The sequence below is a fragment of the Neophocaena asiaeorientalis genome, unplaced genomic scaffold (assembly GCF_003031525.2).
Source record: "Neophocaena asiaeorientalis asiaeorientalis breed wild unplaced genomic scaffold, Neophocaena_asiaeorientalis_V1.1 scaffold383, whole genome shotgun sequence".
Lineage (NCBI taxonomy): Eukaryota > Metazoa > Chordata > Mammalia > Artiodactyla > Phocoenidae > Neophocaena > Neophocaena asiaeorientalis.
The window spans coordinates 838,056-857,629 of record NW_020173940.1 but is presented as its reverse complement, the minus strand read 5'-3'; positions in this window follow the sequence as shown (position 1 = coordinate 857,629).

Here is a 19,574-nt window from a genome sequence, read left to right as displayed (position 1 = left end):
AGTTTTGGAATTTCATTCGACAAAGTCAGGTATATAAGAAACAGATATTTCTTTTTCAGTAATCCAATTTAAGATCTGTCCACTCAATCCATAGGACTGCAATCTTCGTCATTCTTGATTTTGTTTTATTTTGTTTTGTTCCCTTTCCTTGGGTTCTACCAGAGATTTAGAATCCTAAGCAGTACTAAGGCAGAGGAAAGGCATAGACCAGGGTGGGGTTGGGGCTCTCTGAATGTTGAGATGATCTAGCTCTTAACATATGTTATTACAAGATATCCCTTTTCTCTGCAACAGGAGTAGTCAGGGCCTTCGCGGCTGTATTTTCATGAGTGCAAAAGGTTTCAACCTCTTCCTAGGAAATGGCACTGAAGATATCTCAAATTGTCCCAGGGGTTACAGACCTCTTTTTATTTTGCATAGCCACAATAAATCTTTCTTTTTTAGCTCTATAAGGAATCTTTCTTTCCACATACTTTTTGTTCATGCTAACTTCTTCCACACATCCTATCTCACTTCTGCCTTCTCAATCAACCATAGAAATTTTACTGAAAGCTTAGATTTTGGTGATGACATGTGTTGTATGTACAGGAGAGTAGTAAGAATTTCAGGGTTTTGACCAGTGCTTTTGGCCCTGCTTCATATATTCTTGAGACCCTGTCATATATCTTTCCTGAGAGGGAAAAAATGTCAAAATATAGAGAGACTAAAAGCAGGCAAGTTCATATTTTAAAATGTTACCCAGCCACATATAGCATTTTAAACACCGAAGGATATCATCCACTTGTATTTACCAAATACAATATTTCTATTCGAAACAAACTGTACCTAAAGAAAGCAAGTTAGTACTAGTATGGAAGGGGTTAACCAAGTACACTAAGTCTCTCTTTATTGTTAAAATATACTACATATGCACATGCCTGAGAAAACTCAAACAGTAATTTTAATAATCCCTTCTTGTTCTGGGGTACAACTAAGTCAGCATAGACATCATTATGTTCTGTTTCTATGAGCTACTTCAGAGACTTTTGAGGCAGGCTTTGCTTTCTCTTCATCTCTTAGTTCTGCATTTTCAAATCATTCAATATGCAATGGCCAGCCCTCTTCTCTATCTCTAAAGCAATGTCATGAAAAGAGTGATGTCAACTATCCTTCTGTTGAAATTAGCTATACCTTTTCTCTCCCTCTACAATATACAATTTTATGATCCTTTTGGAACAAAAACCTCAAGGTTTGAAATATTTGGAATAGAATGTAAAGTGTGCAGATATAGTTGTTTATGTTTGTGAGGATTTCAGGGCTATTTATTCAGTAAAGTAGTTTATGAGCCAGTCGTTATGATTTTGAGAAGGTTGATGGTTAAGTTTATCTCCCCAAAACAACATGGCTCCCAAGACACTGGAAAGAAAGGTGATACAATTAGAGTGCTATCACAAAAAATCTAATTTTAAATTTAGATAAAAGTTTCAAGATTTGTGACTTTGAAATAAGAGTAATAGTCAATATCCTGAAGGAAGTTTTGGTGGACTGTTTGTATCTTGGAAGAGAAAGACAGACACAGAGAGAGGCAAAGACAGAGAAAGAGAGATTCCCTCCGGGTTAATACTCACTTTTCTTAAGAGTCTTGTAGAATTCAAAGGCAAATATTTCTTTGACACCAATTTTCAGGCTATTCTGTTAACATAAGAAGTTTTATATACTGGAATAAAAGTGAAACAGTTTTGAAATATGAATTATAATTGGATTCTGTTTCAATACCATCAATTTGTAAAAATTAATAAGTAAATAAATAAGTTTTACTTCTAGGCCACTGAGGGAATCTAGGGACATCCCTCCCTCCATCTTGAATTATTATGAAATAAAGTCAGATACTCTCTGGAACTTCTCTCACAGAGTGGTAACTTCAACAAACTGGAAATTTGTTGCTGCTCTTGACATATTGTTAGCTAGTGAGATGACAGTATATGGAGATATGCCAGGACAAAAATAGATGATCTCAAATAAATAAAAAATTTATTTGTTGAATTGATTGTTTGGATCACTCACCAGAAAGCAAAAGAAATAGAAAAATCTCCTGAGGGATTAAGACAGCAAGTCTGTTTTAGAAAGCATTAAGTTAAGGATTGCAAGCTACAAGGGTTCAACTGTGTCAGATCAAATAGTAAATTTGACTTAGAACAAGATAATAAATGCCGTGGAAAAGAAAAAACTACATGGCATTTTCTAAATTAGAATTGTGTTATAGTAATAGATGTTTGAGGACCAGGTGAGAAGAAATCATTATAAATCAATAATTAATTAAGGTAAGTATTGGTGGAGTTTCTACCAAAGTAGGAGAAATTTAGATAGAAAATTAGTGTAAGACTATTTAAATAATCTTCTAAATTTAATAACTTAGTTCCTCCATTTATTGTTTTTTGCCAATATCATCTGTTGAAACTAAATGACAGAGAATGCTGTATGTGTTCAATACTGATTAAAATATTCAGTGTAAACCTGTGTCCATTTCTAGACATATGTCATACAACATTTTTGACAATTTTTAAAATAAAAAAATGTAGTAGGATAGCAGAAATATGCAATCATCTCACTGTGAGATTAAATTCACAATCCAATAAATTAGTACAACAAAAAGATAAAATAATGATAAAGTAAACACACTTTTTAAGAAGCAGATTAGAATTCACTTTCAGTTAAGGATATAGAAAATTGCTAAGAGTGCTAATTCCAATCTAATAATGACAAAAAGTCAGATAAAATAGAAACTTATAATTTTATTAAAATCCATCAGGGAATTGAGGAAAAAGAAACCTGAATGAACTAAAATTCAAAAAGTTATAATTATCCTACTAGAAAAGACCTGAACACTTTCATCCTTGGTGAAGCAGTGAGAGGAAGAGAACATTGTTACAGATGAAGGTAAAAAGAAATGAGAATTTTTAAAAGGCCAGATGATGTTTCAAAATTCTAAGAAACCTCATCAACAAAGATAATCTTTGTCCACCTTTCCAACTCTTTGCCATGGGCTTATTACTAAGTATTCTGGCAGAAGAATGAGAGCAGAGCAGGAGAACTGAGAGAGATGCTGCTTAACTGAGGCAGACTTGCAGGGGTGGCTAAAGACTAAGGGTAGGTCAAAAATCTAATTTTAACTATCTGAAGCTTTCTAGGCTCTCACCAAGTACTAGGGGAAGGATTGCTTAGAGAGGACCCCTTGAAGTATACGTGTACAGAACTTGAAGAGATCTGCGTGCAGAGCAAGAGAACTAAGAAAAATTTCTCTTAAACATTTGCTACAGCCCATCTCCACTCTGAGTCTGAGGAAAGTGCAGCAGAGGTGAAGAGATCTTCTGAGAGACATACCATCATGGCAGGTCCAGAGAGCACTCCTCACCAGCCCCCAGCCCCCAAATGGTAGCCAGACTGTAAGGCAGAGTGAGGACCCCCAAAATCCTGAATGCATGTTGCTGGGCTATAAAGCACAAAGATATTTTTGTGTCTTCCCAGACTCAAATCCCAAGTCCTGCTGAAGGGAGATCTTGATCCCATGCTAAAATTCCTTGAATGCAGTGGTGAATGATTCTAGCTAAATAAATAACAAGGCTTAGACCCAGCTAATTACAGAATAAGATTCTCTTGCTCACTCTAGAGGCTTGAGAGAAAGGTGCACCCTAGGTGAAAATATGATTTATTTTGATCTCTTTGTCCTTTTACACCTAATATTTATAATACAATCAAATATCACAGGACACATGAAGAAGAAAAAAATGTGACTTGAGAAAGAAAACCATCCAAAACAAACAAACTAGGAGATGGGCCAGATGTACAAATAGCTAGAAAAGGACTCAGAAAATAACTATGATGATGGACTTAAAAGATTTTATGTTAAGTATAATAAGTCAGACAGAGTAAGACAAACACTATATGATATCACTTGTAAGTGGAATCTAAAAAAATATAACAAACTAGTGAATAAAACAAAAAGGAAGCAGATATAGAGAACAAACTAGTGTTCACCAGTGGGGAGAGGGAAGGAGAAGAGGCAATAGAGGGGCAGAGGAATAAGTGATAAAAACTGTTAAGTATAAAATAAGCTATAATGATATATTGTACAACATGGGGAATATAGCCAATATTTTTAATAACTATAAATGGAGTGTAACCTTTAAAACCTGTGAATCACTATATTGTACATCTGAAACTTATATAATATTGTACAACAACTATACTTCTATACAAAAAAAGAAATAACCATGATGATATGTAGGGGGAAAATGGACAACATCTGTGAATAGCTGGGAATTTTCAACAGCAAGAAGAAATCTATTAAAATGACCCAAATTATTATGCTATAAATAAAAAATGCAATGTAAGAAATTAAGAATTCATTTGATGGATTAATAGACTAGATATAGAGGAGGAAATGATCTGTGAACTGAGGACAGCCCAATAGGAATGATCCAAACTGAAAAAAATGAAGGGAAAAAAAGCATGAAACAAATACAGTAGGGTATCCGAGATCTGTGGGACAATATCAAACCATTGAACACATGTGCAATTTTAGTCATAAAAGGGGTAAGGAAAGAATGAGGGAGAGGAAAAACCTGAAGAGATAAAGGACGATAATTTTCTAAAATTGATGGAGGACATCAATCCATACTTCTAAGAACTTTAATGAACCCCAAGCAGTTTAAATAAAAAGAAAACCACATTTATGCATTGCATAGTTGAAGTGCTGATAAAACCAAGCCTAAAGAAACAAATCTAAAATCTTACGGTGGGATGAGGTGGGGCGGGGTGGGAGTGGTGAATTTACGACCTATGAATAGTACTAAGAATGTAGTACTAAGAATAATGGCTGACTTCTCTTCATAAACAATGAAGGTTAGAAAAAGAATATGGAACATCTTTGTAATGCTGAATGAAAAAGAAAAAAAGAACATTCTATGTGTAATTTTATACTGCAAAAATATTCTTCAAAAAATAAGGTTAAGGATAGCTACAGCTGGACAAAATCATTGAGAATTCATCTCCAGTAGACTAGGCTTAAAAGTAATACCTAAAGAAGTTATTTAGACTGAAGCAAAATGATCCCAGATACAAATGCAGATCTGTATGAAAAACCTTTAAAAATGTATTATATATTTGTGTATTCGTTTTCTATTGCCACCGTAACAAATATCCACAAACTTAGTGGCCTAAAACAACATAAATTTATTATTTTACATTTCTGTAGATCATAAGTGCAACACTGGTCTTATTAGGCTAAAACCAAGGTGTTGGTGTTCTGAAGGATCTAAGGGAGAATTCGTTTCCTTGTTTTTTCCAGCTTTAGAGGCTGCCTGCATTCTATGGCTAATAGCCCTCCTTCTCCACCTGCAGAGCCAGCAACAACAGTAGGTTAAATCCTTTACAGATAACATTGCTCTTACCTCCTCTTCTGCCTCCCTCTTCCTCAGTAAAGGACCCTAGTGATTACCTTAGGCCCATCTAGGTAATATAGGATAACCTCTCTATTTTAAATCAAGTGGTGGTTAGCTACATTAATTCCCCTTTGCAGGTAATCTAATGTATTCACATGCCCAGGGGACTAGCATATGATATCCTTTGGGACTATTATTCTGCCTATTACAAATTCATATATTTCATACATGTTTATATTGTAAGATATTTATTGGATATTATTTAATTTAAGCTCTTTTAAAGTTTATTGACTGTTTAAAGTAATAAAAAAATAGCATACTATAGGTTTATTTAACATATAGAAGCATAATATGTGAAAACAATCAGAGGTAAATAGATATGTTTTTAACACTCTGTCATTCTTCATAAGATTTGGACAAGTTTTGAAGCCAGACTATCATAAAATAAAATGTATTCTGTAATATCTAGATAAGCAATCAGAAAGTTGAATAAATAAAAAGGTAATAGAAATGATAAAATAATTCCTCAATTTCAAAAAGAGGATAAACAGATGAATAAAGAATAGATTGGACAAGTAGAAATAATCCAGTATATCAATGGTCACATTAAATGTAAATGGTCTAAACTACTACTTAAAATGCAGACTGATACAAAACAAAAGCTAACTATATGCTGTTTCCAAGAGCATAATAACTATATGTCTTTAAACATAAGATAGGTAAATAGTAAAAAGTAGCAAAATATATATCATAAAAACACCAAATTTAAATATGCTTGTGTAGCTATTTTAATAGACAACAAAATAGACTTAGCAGTAAAGAAAAAGAAACACATTAGGTTATATGTTCTAAGCTGAACATTATCCATCTTCTAAATACTTAATTACTAACTCTAAATTTTCTTTAAAAAGTAAATATATAAAACATCGTTATTCCCAGTTGGATATTTTAAAGTCCCAAACTTTAAGTAAAAGATGAAAATATATATTACAAGCCCTAAATCACCAGTTAACAATCAATTAAAATTAAGAATATATTATATAGGCCATTACACTATTCAGATAGAATACATATTTTTAGTATTGATTTTGTGTCTTTCTTTTAAAGAGATCCATTCAATTGTGTTGATATTATCTTCAGATTAGCTTCTGTTTTTCAACACGTATGCAATACATTCTTCTAGCACCAATATTCAATGGCCTTAAGATTTATGATAGACTGGACCTTCAAGATGGAGGAGGAGTAAGACATGGAGATCACCTTCCTCCCCACAAATACATCAGAAATATGTCTACGTGTAGAACAACTCCTAGAGAACACCTACTGAACACTGGCAGAAGACCTCAGACTTCCCAAAAGGCAAGAAACTCTCCACGTACCTGCATAGGGCAAAAGAAGAAACAGAGACAAAAGAATAGGGACAGGATCTGCACCTCTGGAAGGGATTTGTGAAGGAGGAAAAGTTTCCACACACTAGGAAGCCCGTTTACTGGTGGAAATGAGGGGAGGGCAGGGGGAAGCTTTGGAGCTACGGAGGAGAGCACAGAAACCAGGGTGCAGAGGGCAAGGTGGAGAGATTCCCACACACAGGATCAGTGCCAACCAGCACGCAAGAGCCTGAGAGGCTTGTCTGCTCACCCAGTGGGGCGGGTGGGGGCTGGGAACTGGAGCTCGGGTTTCGGAGTTCAGATCCTAGGGAGAGGACTGGGGTTGGCTGCATGAACACAGCCTGAAGGGGGTTAATGCACCACAGCTAACTGGGAGGGATTTGGGAAAAAGTCTGGAACTGCCTAAAGGTCAAGAGACAATTGTTTTGGGGTGCGCGAGGAGAGGAGATTCAGAATACTGCCTAAACGAGCTTCAGAGAGAGACACGAGCTGCGGCTATCAGCGTGGGCACCAGAGACGGGCATGAAACTCTAAGGCTACTGCTGCAGCCACCAAGAATCCTATGTGCAAGCACAGGTCATTATCCACACCTCCCCTCCCGGGAGCCTGTGCCAGAGTCCCGTGATCCAGGGAAAACTTCCCCAGGAGAACACACAGCATGCCTGAGGCTGTTGCAACGTCATGTTGGTCTCTGCTGCCGCAGGCTCTCCCCACATTCCATACCCATCTCTCCGCCTAGCCTGAGTGAGCCAGAGCTCCTTAATCAGCCACTGCTTTAACCCACTCCCGTCTGTGCAAAGAACAGTCACCAGAGGACAACCTAGAGGCAGAGGCATGGCCAGATCCAAAGATGAACCCCAGGAGCTGTGCAAACAAAGAAGAGAAAGGGACATTTCTCCATGCAGCCTCAGGAGGAACATTAAATCTCCAAAATCAACTTGATGTACCCTGCATCTGTAGAATACCTGAAGAGATAATGAATCATCCCAATTTGAGGCAGTGGACTTTGGCAGCAACTATAGACTTCGGGTTGCTGTATGTGACCGACTAGTTTCTGATTTTTATGTTTATCTTAGTATAGATTTTAGCACTTGTTATCATTGGTGGATTTGTTTATTGGTTTGGTCGCTCTCGTCCTTTTTTTATTACTTTTTAAATTTTTAAAATATTTTTTTAAGTTTTTTATTGCAATTATTTTATTTTATTATTTTTTTTCTTTCTCTCTATTCTTCAGTGCCATGTGGCTGACAGGGTCTTGCTGTTTGGCTGGTTGTCAGGCCTGAGCCTCTGAGGTGGGAGACCCGAGTTCACAACAATGGACCATCAGAGACCCCCCACATAACATCAATCGGAGAGCGTTCTCCCAGAGATCTCCATCTCAACACAAAGACCCAGCTCCACTCAATGACCAGCAAGCTATAGTGCTGGAAACTCCATGCCAAACAACTAGCAAGACAGAAACACAGCCCCACCCATTAGCAGAGAGGCTGTTTCAAATAATAATAAGGTCACAGACACCCCAAAACACACCACCAGACACGGTCCTGTCCACTGGAAAGACAAGATCCAGCCTCATCCACCAGAACACAGGCACCAGTCCCCTCCACCAGGAAGCCTACACAACCCACTGAACCAACCTTACCCAGTGAGGGCAGACACCATAAACAATGGGAACTACGAACCTGCAGCCTACGAAAAGGAGACCCCAAACACAGTAAGTTAAGCAAAATGAGAATACAGAGAAACACACAGCAGATGAAGAAGCAAGGTAAAAACCCACCAGACCAAACAAATGAAGAGGAAATAGGCAGTCTACTTGAAAAAGAATTCAGGGTAATGATAGTAAAGATGATCCAAAATCTTGGAAATATAATGGAGAAAATATAAGAAACCTTTAGCAAGGACCTAGAAGAACTAAAGAGCAAACAAACAATGATGAACAACAAAATAAATGAAATTAAAAATTCTCTAAAAGGAATCAATAGCAGAATAACTGAGGGAGAAAAACGGATAAGTGACCTGGAAAATAAAATAGTGGAAATAACTACAACAGAGCAGAATAAAGAAAAAAGAATGAAAAGTATTGAGGACACTCTCAGAGACTTCTGGGACAATACTAAACACACCAATATTCGAATTACAGGGGTCCCAGAAGAAGAAGAAAAAAAGAAAGGGACTGAGAAAATATTTGAAGAGATTATGGTAGATTATGAAAATCTACCTTATCTTTGATAAAGTAGACAAAAGTATACAGTGGAGAAAAGACTGCCTCTTCAATAAGTGGTGCTGGGAAAACTAGACAGCTACATGTAAAAGAATGAAACTAGAATGCTTCCTAAAACCATACACAAAAATAAACTCAAAATAGATTAAAGACCTAAATGTAAGGCCAGACACTATAAAACTCTTAGAGGAAAACAGGCAGAACACTCTATGACATAAATTACAGCAAGATCTTTTTTGACCCACCTCCTAGAGAAATGGAAATAAAACCAAAAATAAACAAATGAGACCTAACATAACTTAAAACTTTTGCACAGCAAAGGAAACCATAAGCAAGACGAAAACACAACCCTCAGAATGGGAGAAAATATTTCCAAATGAAACAACTGACAAAGGATTAATCTCCAAAATTCACAAGAAGCTCATGCAGCTCAATATCAAAAACACAAACAACCCAATCCAAAAATGGGCAGAAGACCTAAATAGACATTTCTCCAAAGAAGATATACAGATTGCCAACAAACACATGAAAGGACGCTCAACATCACTAATCATTAGAGAAATGCAAATCAAAACTACAATGAGGTATCACCTAGTATGAGTCAGAATGGCCATCATCAAAAAATGTACAAACAATAAATGCTGGAGAAGGTGTGGAGAAAATGGAACCCTCTTGCACTGTTTGTAGGAATGTAAATTGATACAGACACTATGGAGAACAGTATGGATGTTCTTTAAAAAGCTAAAAATAGAACTACCATACCACCCAACAATCCCACTACTGGGCATATACCCTGAGAAAACCATAATTTAAAAAGAGTCATGTACCACAGTGTTCATTTCAGCACTATTACAATAGCCAGGACATGGAAGCAACCTAAGTGTCCCTCGACAGGTGTGTGGATAAAGAAAATGTGGCACATATATGCAATGGAATATTACTCAGCCATAAAAAGAAACAAAATTGAGTTATTTGTAGTGAGGTGGATGGACGTAGAGTCTGTCATACAGAATGAAGTAAATCAGAAAGAGAAAAACAAATTCCATATTCTAACACATATATATGGCATCTAAAGAAAAAAAAATGGTTCTGAAGAACCTAGGGGCAGGACAGGAATAAAGACACAGATGTAGAGAATGGACTTGAGAACATGGCAAGGGGGAAGGGTAAGCTGGGATGAAGTGAGTGAGTAGCATTGACATATGCTACCAAATATAAGATAGATAGCTAGTGGGAAGCAGCCGCATAGCACAGGAAGATCAACTCGGTGCTCTGTGTCCACCTAGAGGGGTGGCATAGGGAGGGTGGGAGAACCAAGAGGGAGGAGATATGGGGATATATATATACGTATAGCTGAATCACTTTGTTATACAGCAGAAACTAACACAACATTGTAAATAAAGATGTTTAAAAAAAAAGGTTTATGATAAATACAGTGATCACCCAAAAATGAAATATGATACAAGTAAAAAATGTTCCTTACAATTTAAATTGATCAGGGAGGCATACATATAATAAGAATTCTATATTGACTACTATATAATATAAAATAAAAATATTTTAGTATTGACTAATTATTTGCCACTTAGAATACCTAGAGTCATTTTCTTGGTGAAGATTTATAGAATTTTGTGATGCATGTATGGAATGGTGGTAGTGTGGGGTTGTGTATATGTTTCTGAGTGGCTGGGAGTATTTAAGCTCTTTCTGATAGAGAGTGTTTCTAGAACTACCTATTGTTCTTTACAAACATGAATTCTTGCTCTTATATTAGGGTATCCTGCTGTTTTATTTTACATTTCTATAAGACATATAACGATTATGTGATTACAAAATATATTACATATAGGCATGTTATTAAATGTATAACAATATGGTAGTAAGTAGAAATCACAGCAGGTTCACATTAAAACAAGTTGAAATGTAGGGGAAATGTAACTCTTCTTCAAGTTTATAATATTTTCCAATATTCCACAAATCTCAAATTTCCACTGTGATTTTGGGAAAAATCTGGTCATATATTCACTGGCAAATTAAGGTTTATATAAATTTAGCAGCTTTCCCCCCAGAGGCAAAGACTTAGTGAGTTCTGTCAGGATACCTGATATATACCTCTTCTACAACAATCTTCTGTAAATTCTACTACAGGGAACTACTATTATAAACTGAAAGAACACTCAATGTAGCAACATGCAGTTTTTTCCTTACCTGTAGGCATGACCCCTTCAGGCCCAGGAAAACTGATATCTTTTAAAGGAACACATATGTGTAAATTTAGAGGTAAACTAGAAGTGTCATTGTCCACATATATGAATTTGAGTTAATCTCAGAAAGTTTTGAAGGAACCATTCTTCTTATGATTCTTCTTATTTGTCCAGGAATGTCTGACTAATTGATTTCTATTTATAATTCTTCAATATAACATTGACTTTCTTTCGATGAATGAATCACTTTTACTCTTTATGGAATTACTGACTGGTTGTATGTTGCCCCATCCCCACCACTGGCCAAATTACATTAAATTTTAAATTGCTCATTGAGCCACTAAACTTCAATACTGGTGCTCATTAGAGTATATATATTTTTAAACTTACAAATGTTAATTCTGGTAAAAATGACTAAAGTCCTCACAAGAATTCTTGTCCTCTTCTCCTTAGAGGCACATGCTCTTTGAGTTATATCCTGCCACTAATTTTGAGCAATGATATGCAAGCAGAAACTATATGTGTTATGTCTAGGAGGAAGAGTTATGGAACCAGTACACAATTCTCCATGGTTCTCCTAGTTTACAATGAATAGGGCAGTATGTTTATATGGAGATAATATCTAAGCATCCTGGAAGGCTGAGTCAATCAATTGGGAGGAAGGTAATCTGGGGGGAGGGGGCAGAGAATGGGGGATTGCATGTGTGTGTTTTATTTATTCAACAAAATTTTATTGAGACTCTATTGTGTGCCATCATTTTAGGTACAATAGTGAATAAGGCCTTACCCTTGGGAAATAAATGTTTTCTGTTTTAAAGCCACTGATATTTTTAGATGATTTTTTTATCTTAGCATAAACTAACATAATATGACTAAAACCATACTAAATGTTTTAATCAGTGAAGTTTGAGTTAATGTGATTCAATAGTGACTCTAGTTTTTCAGGTTTAGATGGACCAAATAGGTGACCAGTTTGGAAAATGCTTAATGTTATACTTTTAATACAAAACAAATGGAAGAAACGTATAGAAAGAAATAGAAATAAAGAGTAACACAAAGAATAAAAAATCATCCATAATTTCATCATCAGATATAACCATTCAAATTGTTCTTGTATATTCTTCATATATAAATATATCCAAAAATTTATTTTGAAGTGATCATAAACTCATTGAATTTCTTTCTCCTATAAGATGCTCCATCAGCTGGACATTTTGAAAAATTTATAACATAAATATTTCATATCTGCCACTGGGTAGAGCATAACTTTCCCAGAATTTGACTTCAAGTATCTCCTAGGTACCAAGTAATACTACATGGATTTTGACATATGTAATATTACTAAACCAACATCTATTATTCTGCCTTGAAATAAGTATTGCTGAATTGAAACACACCTGTCTCCACAGCATCAACCCTATTAGAATTTTTATTCACCCATTTATTTTGTCAATACTACAGTTTTGTTACTTTTTCCCTAAAGAAGTCACTTCTATTTTGTAAAATCAAGATAGTCTTTGACTAATAATTTGTATTTAATCAAAATAATCAAAATTGAAGGAGGACAGGAAAAAGTTTCTCAAAGCTTATTGATCTAATTTGCCAATAAATTGAATTATGTCAAGCAAACATTGAAAGTCTGATAAAACCCAGGCCATGTTTCTCTCCCTGTCAAAATGTGTGCAGCACTATTTTCGTTAGCAAAAACTCAGTTTTAAAACTGCTCTTAGTTTTAAGAATTCTGTTATCAAGACCTCCTATAAAACATTAGCAAATTTCTACAATTTCCATTCATGGCATTGAGCACTCTTTTGTTCTCCAAAGAATAAATAATTTAAGGTCATTGTGACCCACATTGAAGATAAAGATTTCTTTTTTTTAAAGAAAATATTTCGATTGAATAGAAAACTGAAAAAAATCCACTTAGCTAAAATTAAATTCCCCCTTGAAAGGATCATGCAGAATATGCTTTGTTTTGATATCTTCACAATGTTAGTTGATGAGAAAAAGTTACCTTTCCATTCCCTTCAAACCCTCCTCCGACACTTTCTACTTCTGCAATTGGCAAACAACCATCAATTGTTTTGTTTATGGTTGTTTGAAAATAGGGTTCTTTATATTAACTATAATTTTAATAGTATTGTTGCTTACAAAATATATCTCAACATTCTCTGGTACATCTTCAGGAGAGACAATTTTTCTCATAATGTTTCCACTTTGATTTGGACCTTCTTTCCCTGTCTGTCTTGTACTCTTCAGATTTCATTTCTAATCTGCACAGAGATATACTGCTTTTCCCTGTCTCATGAGTTGGGTTGATGCACAGAAACAAATTTTGTGAATTCATGCTCAGGCTCTCCACTCCTGAGGAATAGGTCATTAGTTCCTTACACTTTACTGAATGTTATGCGTATGTTTTCCTCTGAGAAAGTTCAGTGGTTTGGGCTTCTATTTTTTTTCTAGCAGGCTCATTTGCTTACATTTTCTCAGTGCTGACTTTGGTACCCTGCTTTTCTCTGCATCTTTCCTGAATCTTCTGCTCATCTCAGCTCTGCACTTTTATTCTCTGCCTTTGGGTTGCTTTTTCACACCCTGGGTCCCAAACTTATCTCTCAATCCCTTGTTAAGCCAGGCAGCAAATATTCTGTCTTAAAGCCATTTGGAAACATACACGCCCCCACTTGGAATTTATTAATAGTTGTTTAAAAGAGAGGACACTGAGTTACAGAATGTTTGTCAACCTACTGTCCAATAACATAAAACTCTGCTTTGAAAATGAAGATGTCTGGGACTCAGTTTATATACTATAAATGTTAATATGTGCCCTGGAATCAGCCCTTGATTTTAGCTATTTTGCATTAGTAATCTTCCCTCTGGTCCCCGTGTCATTGGAGTAAACTTTATTTTGGGATCCTACTTATCAAACAGTGCTTTTCTGATGTTCGCTCACGTCATGCCTTCCCCTCCCTTCTCATGCTTTCTATCGTCTTTCTGCTTTAGCTCCTACTGTCCTGCTGAGTAATCAAACAAATCTCTAGACACTGTGATCTCGCTGCTCATCTCGGTAAAGGAAAAAAACAAATAACAGCTGCTGAAATTGTGAACCTTCCTTCCTGGCTGTCAAACTTAGTGAAAACAGATGCTTCAAGGAGTCGTTTGTAATTCAAGCAGGCGCAGAGGAGAAAAAGAAACCCCTTATTTGCTGAGACTAGAGAAGTTTTGCTAGGTCAACTCAGCTTCCATCTTATACCCTGAAAGAAATAGCACATCCTGATGGTCTTGCAACTGCCCGACACTACCTTTCTAAACTAAGGTCATTACTTATACTGATAATGCATAGAAAGATGCCCAAGAAAGGTATATGACCTGGAACAAAAATGATGAAAACTGATTCTAATAAAATGAATTAAGTGTTTTAAAAGGTTAAGCATTCTTCCAGTGAGGTAAAGAACTTCCATTTCTACAAGGCTGGGCAAGAACCTGAATACCTGAGCCACCAGAAAAAATACTGAACCAACTATTAAAAGCTGTCAGATCTGGTTAAGGAAACTTCCACAAGTCATTTACAACTCTAACCTTATTTTTCCACAATGGTGAAATGAGGGGCATTGAGTTTGATGACACATAAAGTCCCTTACATCACTAAGGTTTCATGATTCAGTGAATTGAATGCCACTGTTAATATTTTACTAACAAATTATTGCCCAAATAACACAGTCATCCTAATCAGGTCAAAATTTGACAATACGTATTGATAGAAAATATTATTCAATTTACTGAAAGATTGCTTGTGCCAGGTTTTAGTAACAAGTGTTTAACATAAAGCCTACTACATCTATAGTTATTTTTATGGCTAACTTAGTATGTCAACCTATTAGTACAAGGAAAAAAACCCCAAACAAAAACTAGACATCTACTCCTTGATTGGTCCTTTAAGGAGAGGAACAAGAATTCTAAGTGTATTTGTGCCTATTGGAGAATTATAAAGAAGCTATATGGGACCTTAGAATGTGGGGAAGTGGGAGAACAGAAGGGAATGGTTATAAGTCTGCTGGGATTTCAGGAAGAAAAAAGTGCTGAGAAATGAAGCAAGTTGAGATTGAGTGAACCCTGAGAGAAAACCACTCTGGACTAGACAGGGGCTGGGGGAGGACTTGAAATGATGGAAAGTGAGAGAAGGGTAAATGAGAAAAGAATGGGGTTAACTCTGAACTCTAAGCAAACACTATTAATTTGTTTTTCTTAATTCATGTACATTTGTTGAACACTGGAGGAAGTTAGTCACCTCTAGATGACCCCTCATCCTGAATCCCCATAACTGGCCCCAAGAATTAGTAAGAGTGATATGGATAGTCAAAATCAAGGACATTTATTGAATTATATTGCTAGAAATTGAAGCTTAAGTGTCAGTTAAAACCTCATGCTTCCATGGTGATATGCTCTAATATTTTTTCATGGGATTTTGAAATTCTTTTTAAAATTGAAATTCTACACATTACAGTTAACATTTCAGAAGTTCTAGCTCCTTAGTGGTTTGATGCAATTACATGGGGTTTTGGATCTTCATTATTCCAATGGAAACATCCTCCTCCATCTCACTTCCCATACAAACCTAATACAACTCGATAAGAATCAGAGTGAGCAACACGATAAATAAATTTACATGGACTTCTGTTGCCTTAAGAAGAAACTCAATTTGCATCAGTTTTCCTTTGAATGTTTTTCTTAGTATTACCTACTGTCACCACTTACATTAAACCAATTACAGAATAGCAAAGAGGCTGCTTTCCTTACATTAGGAAAATATTTTATTTAGCAAAGGCAAGTATTTTGCTTATACCTCCAAGTTTTCTCCCTAGATCACCAAGAGATTCTATTGGAGGTAGAGTCAAAAAACAACCAACCAGGGCTTCCCTGGTGGTGCAGTTGTTGAGAGTCTGCCTGCCGATGCAGGGAACACGGGTTCATGCCCCGGTCTGGGAAGATCCCACATGCCGTGGAGTGGCTGGGCCTGTGTGCCATGGCCGTTGAGCCTGTGCGTCCGGACCCTGTGCTCCACAATGGGAGAGGCCACAACAGTGAGAGGCCTGCGTACCGCAAAAAAAAAAAAACAAAAAAACAAAAATGAAACAAAACTCTTATAATAAAAAACAGATCGTATTTTTCCTAAAGTATCGCATATTTCACTCAAAAATCTGTGGTAGTAATAGACCGCTATTTGAAAACTGCATTCAGAGATCCTAAATGACAGCCAAATGTCATCCCTTTATAACTATTGGCTTTGAAAGGAAATAAACAAATATTTCTCACTGTAACCTCTCCCTTACCTTACTTAAAATTTATCCAAATCCCTAAAGAAAAGAAGGCAGGCCCAACTTTAGAAAGTGCAATGTTACTGCAGTTCAACTTTTGCCTACAAAACTCCACTGAAGCTGCTATTGTGGTGATCACATCAGTTTCTAAATCTACTGGCCAATTTTCAGTTCTCATATTATAAACCCCAGCTGCAATATTTGGTAGAATTGATCACTATCTACTCCTGGAAACTCATTTTTCACTTGGATTCCAGGAAATCACAAATGCTTGGTTTTCCTCTTACCTTAACCTCACTAATATCCCTTCCTGTCTTGTTTCTAGTGATTTTTACTTTCCTCCCAACCTCTTAACACTGAAGTGCCCAACGGCTCAGTCCTTGGATCTCTTCTCTATTTACATACACACTCCTTTGACAATATTAAATCTTATAATGCCCAGAGTCATATCTTTATCCCAGATCACTACTCTGAACCCCAGACTTGTATATTCAACTGCCAACTCAATATCACCATTGGGAATTTAATATACATCTCAAATTTAATCTCGGATTTAATATCTCCAAAACTGAATTCTTGATCTTAATTCTCAAACCTGTTCTACCTGCTGCTTAGGCCAAAAAAAACAAAGCAAAGCAAAACAAAACAAAACAGAAACAACAACAAACAAAGAAACCTCTAAGAATCATCGTTGATTCTACTTATTCTCTCACATATCATGTCCAATCTGTCAAGAAATCATGTGGGTTTCATATTCTGATCCCTTGTCAGTACCTCACTGCTATCACTTGGGACCAAACCACATTATCTCTTCTCTGGATTCTTGCAATAGTCTCTAAAATTGTTTCTCTGTTTCTGTCCTTTCCCCCATCTGGCATCTATTCTTAACGTAATAACCAAAGTAATCTTTTAAAACATTTATCATAATATGCTCTCTGCTCAGAATCCTCCAACATTTTATTTCACTCAGAATGAATGGTGAAGTCCTTAGGATGGCTTGTAAGGTTCTACACAATTTACTCTCCTGGTATTTTTCTGACTTTATCTCATCTAGCTAATTTCTTTTTTTTTAAAATTGAATATACTTGGCATACTATGTTATGTTAGTTTCAGGGGTACTATGTAATGATTTGACATTTTCATACATTTTAAAATGATCATCACAATAACTCTAGTAACCATCTGTCCCCATACAAGGTTATTACAATATTATTGACCATATTCCTTATGCTATATATTACATCTTCATAGTTTATTTATTTTATAACTACAGATTTGTACCTCTTAATGCTCTACACCTATTTTGTCTACCCTCCTGCTGTGCTCCTTCTGGCAACCACACATTTTTTCCCTGTATCAATGAGTCTATTTTTGTTTTGTTTTATTTGTTTGTTTGCTTTGTTTCTTAGATTCCAGATATAAGAGAGACCATGCAGTATTTGTCTTTGTCTGTCTGACTTATTTCACTTAGCATAATACCCTCTAGATCCATCCATGTTGTCATAAATGGCAAGATTTTTTTACACCTGAATAATATTCCATTGCACATATATACCACATCTTCATTATCCATTTGTCTATCAATGAACATAGATTGCTTCCATATCTTGGCTATTGTAAATAACGTTGCAATGAACGTTAAAGTGCGTGTGGGTTTTGGTTTTGGTTTTGGTTTTGGTTTTGTGGTACACGGGCCCCTCACTGTTGTGGCCTCTCCCGTGGCGGAGCCCAGGCTCTGGACGTGCAGGCTCAGCGGCCATGGCTCACGGGCCCAGCTGCTCCCCTGCGTGTGGGATCTTCCGGGACCGGGGCATGAACCCATGTCCCCTGCATCGACAGGCGGACTCTCAACCACTGCGCCACCAGGGAAGCCCGTGCATGTGTTTTTTTAAATTAGTGTTTCTGTTTTCTTCAGATAAATACGAGAAGTGAAATTGCTGGATCATATGGCAGTCCTAATTTTAACTTTTTGAAAAACCTCAATACTGTTTTCCTTAGTGGCTGCATCAATTTACAATCCCATCAAGAGTGCACGAGTGCTCCCCTCTCTCCACATCCTTGACAATGCTTGTTATTTGTTGCCTTTTTCGTGATAGTCATGTTAACTGGTGTGAGGAGGTATCTCACAAGTGGTTTTGACTTGCATTTTCCTGATGATTAGTAATGCTGAGCACCTTTTCTTATGTCTGTTGGCCATCTGTATGTCTTCTTTGCAAAAATGTCTATTCAGATCCTCTGCCCATTTTTTAATGGGGTTGTTTTTTTATGTTGATTTTTATAAGTTTTTTATATGTTTTGAATATAAACCCTTTATTGGACATATCATTTGCAAATATATTCTCCCTTCAATAGGCTGCTTTTTGTTTTGTTGATGGTTTCTTTTGTTGTGTAAAAACTTTTTAGTTTGATGTAGTCCATTTGTTTTATTTTTGCTTCTGTTTCCCTTGCTTGAGAAAACATTAAAAAAAAATGTTTCTAAGACTGATGTTAAAGAGTTTACTGTCTATGTTTTCTTCTAGTAGTTTTATGGTTTTTAGTTTTAGAGATAGGTCCTGGGGTCCTCTACCTATTTTCTTAATCTCTCTTTCTGGAAGCCTCATCTATATATATGCATGACTATACTTCATGTACTTTGAAAATTAGCTTACCTCCTTAGGAGGTCATCCTTGACCAACCTATTTACAGTTGAAGTCCCCTTGATACACCCTTGGTTTGTTCTTCTCCAAAGAACAAATCAAATTATATTCCAACATGCATAAAATCTTTTATATATTGATTATGTTTATTGCCTGACACCCCTTATAAGGGCAGCGATTATCTCTTTTAAGGTTACAATGCCCAACACAAAATACTTAAACAAATATTTAGAGAAAAAGTGAATAAACAAATGAAACAAGGGAAGAGTCTACAGATGGACTAACAAAATACCTAACCAGAGGTGGAGGCACAGACAGTAACTCCAGGGGGCACATGAACATACCAATTTGCCCCATCAAACAAGCAAGCAAAAAAAAAAAAAAAAAAAA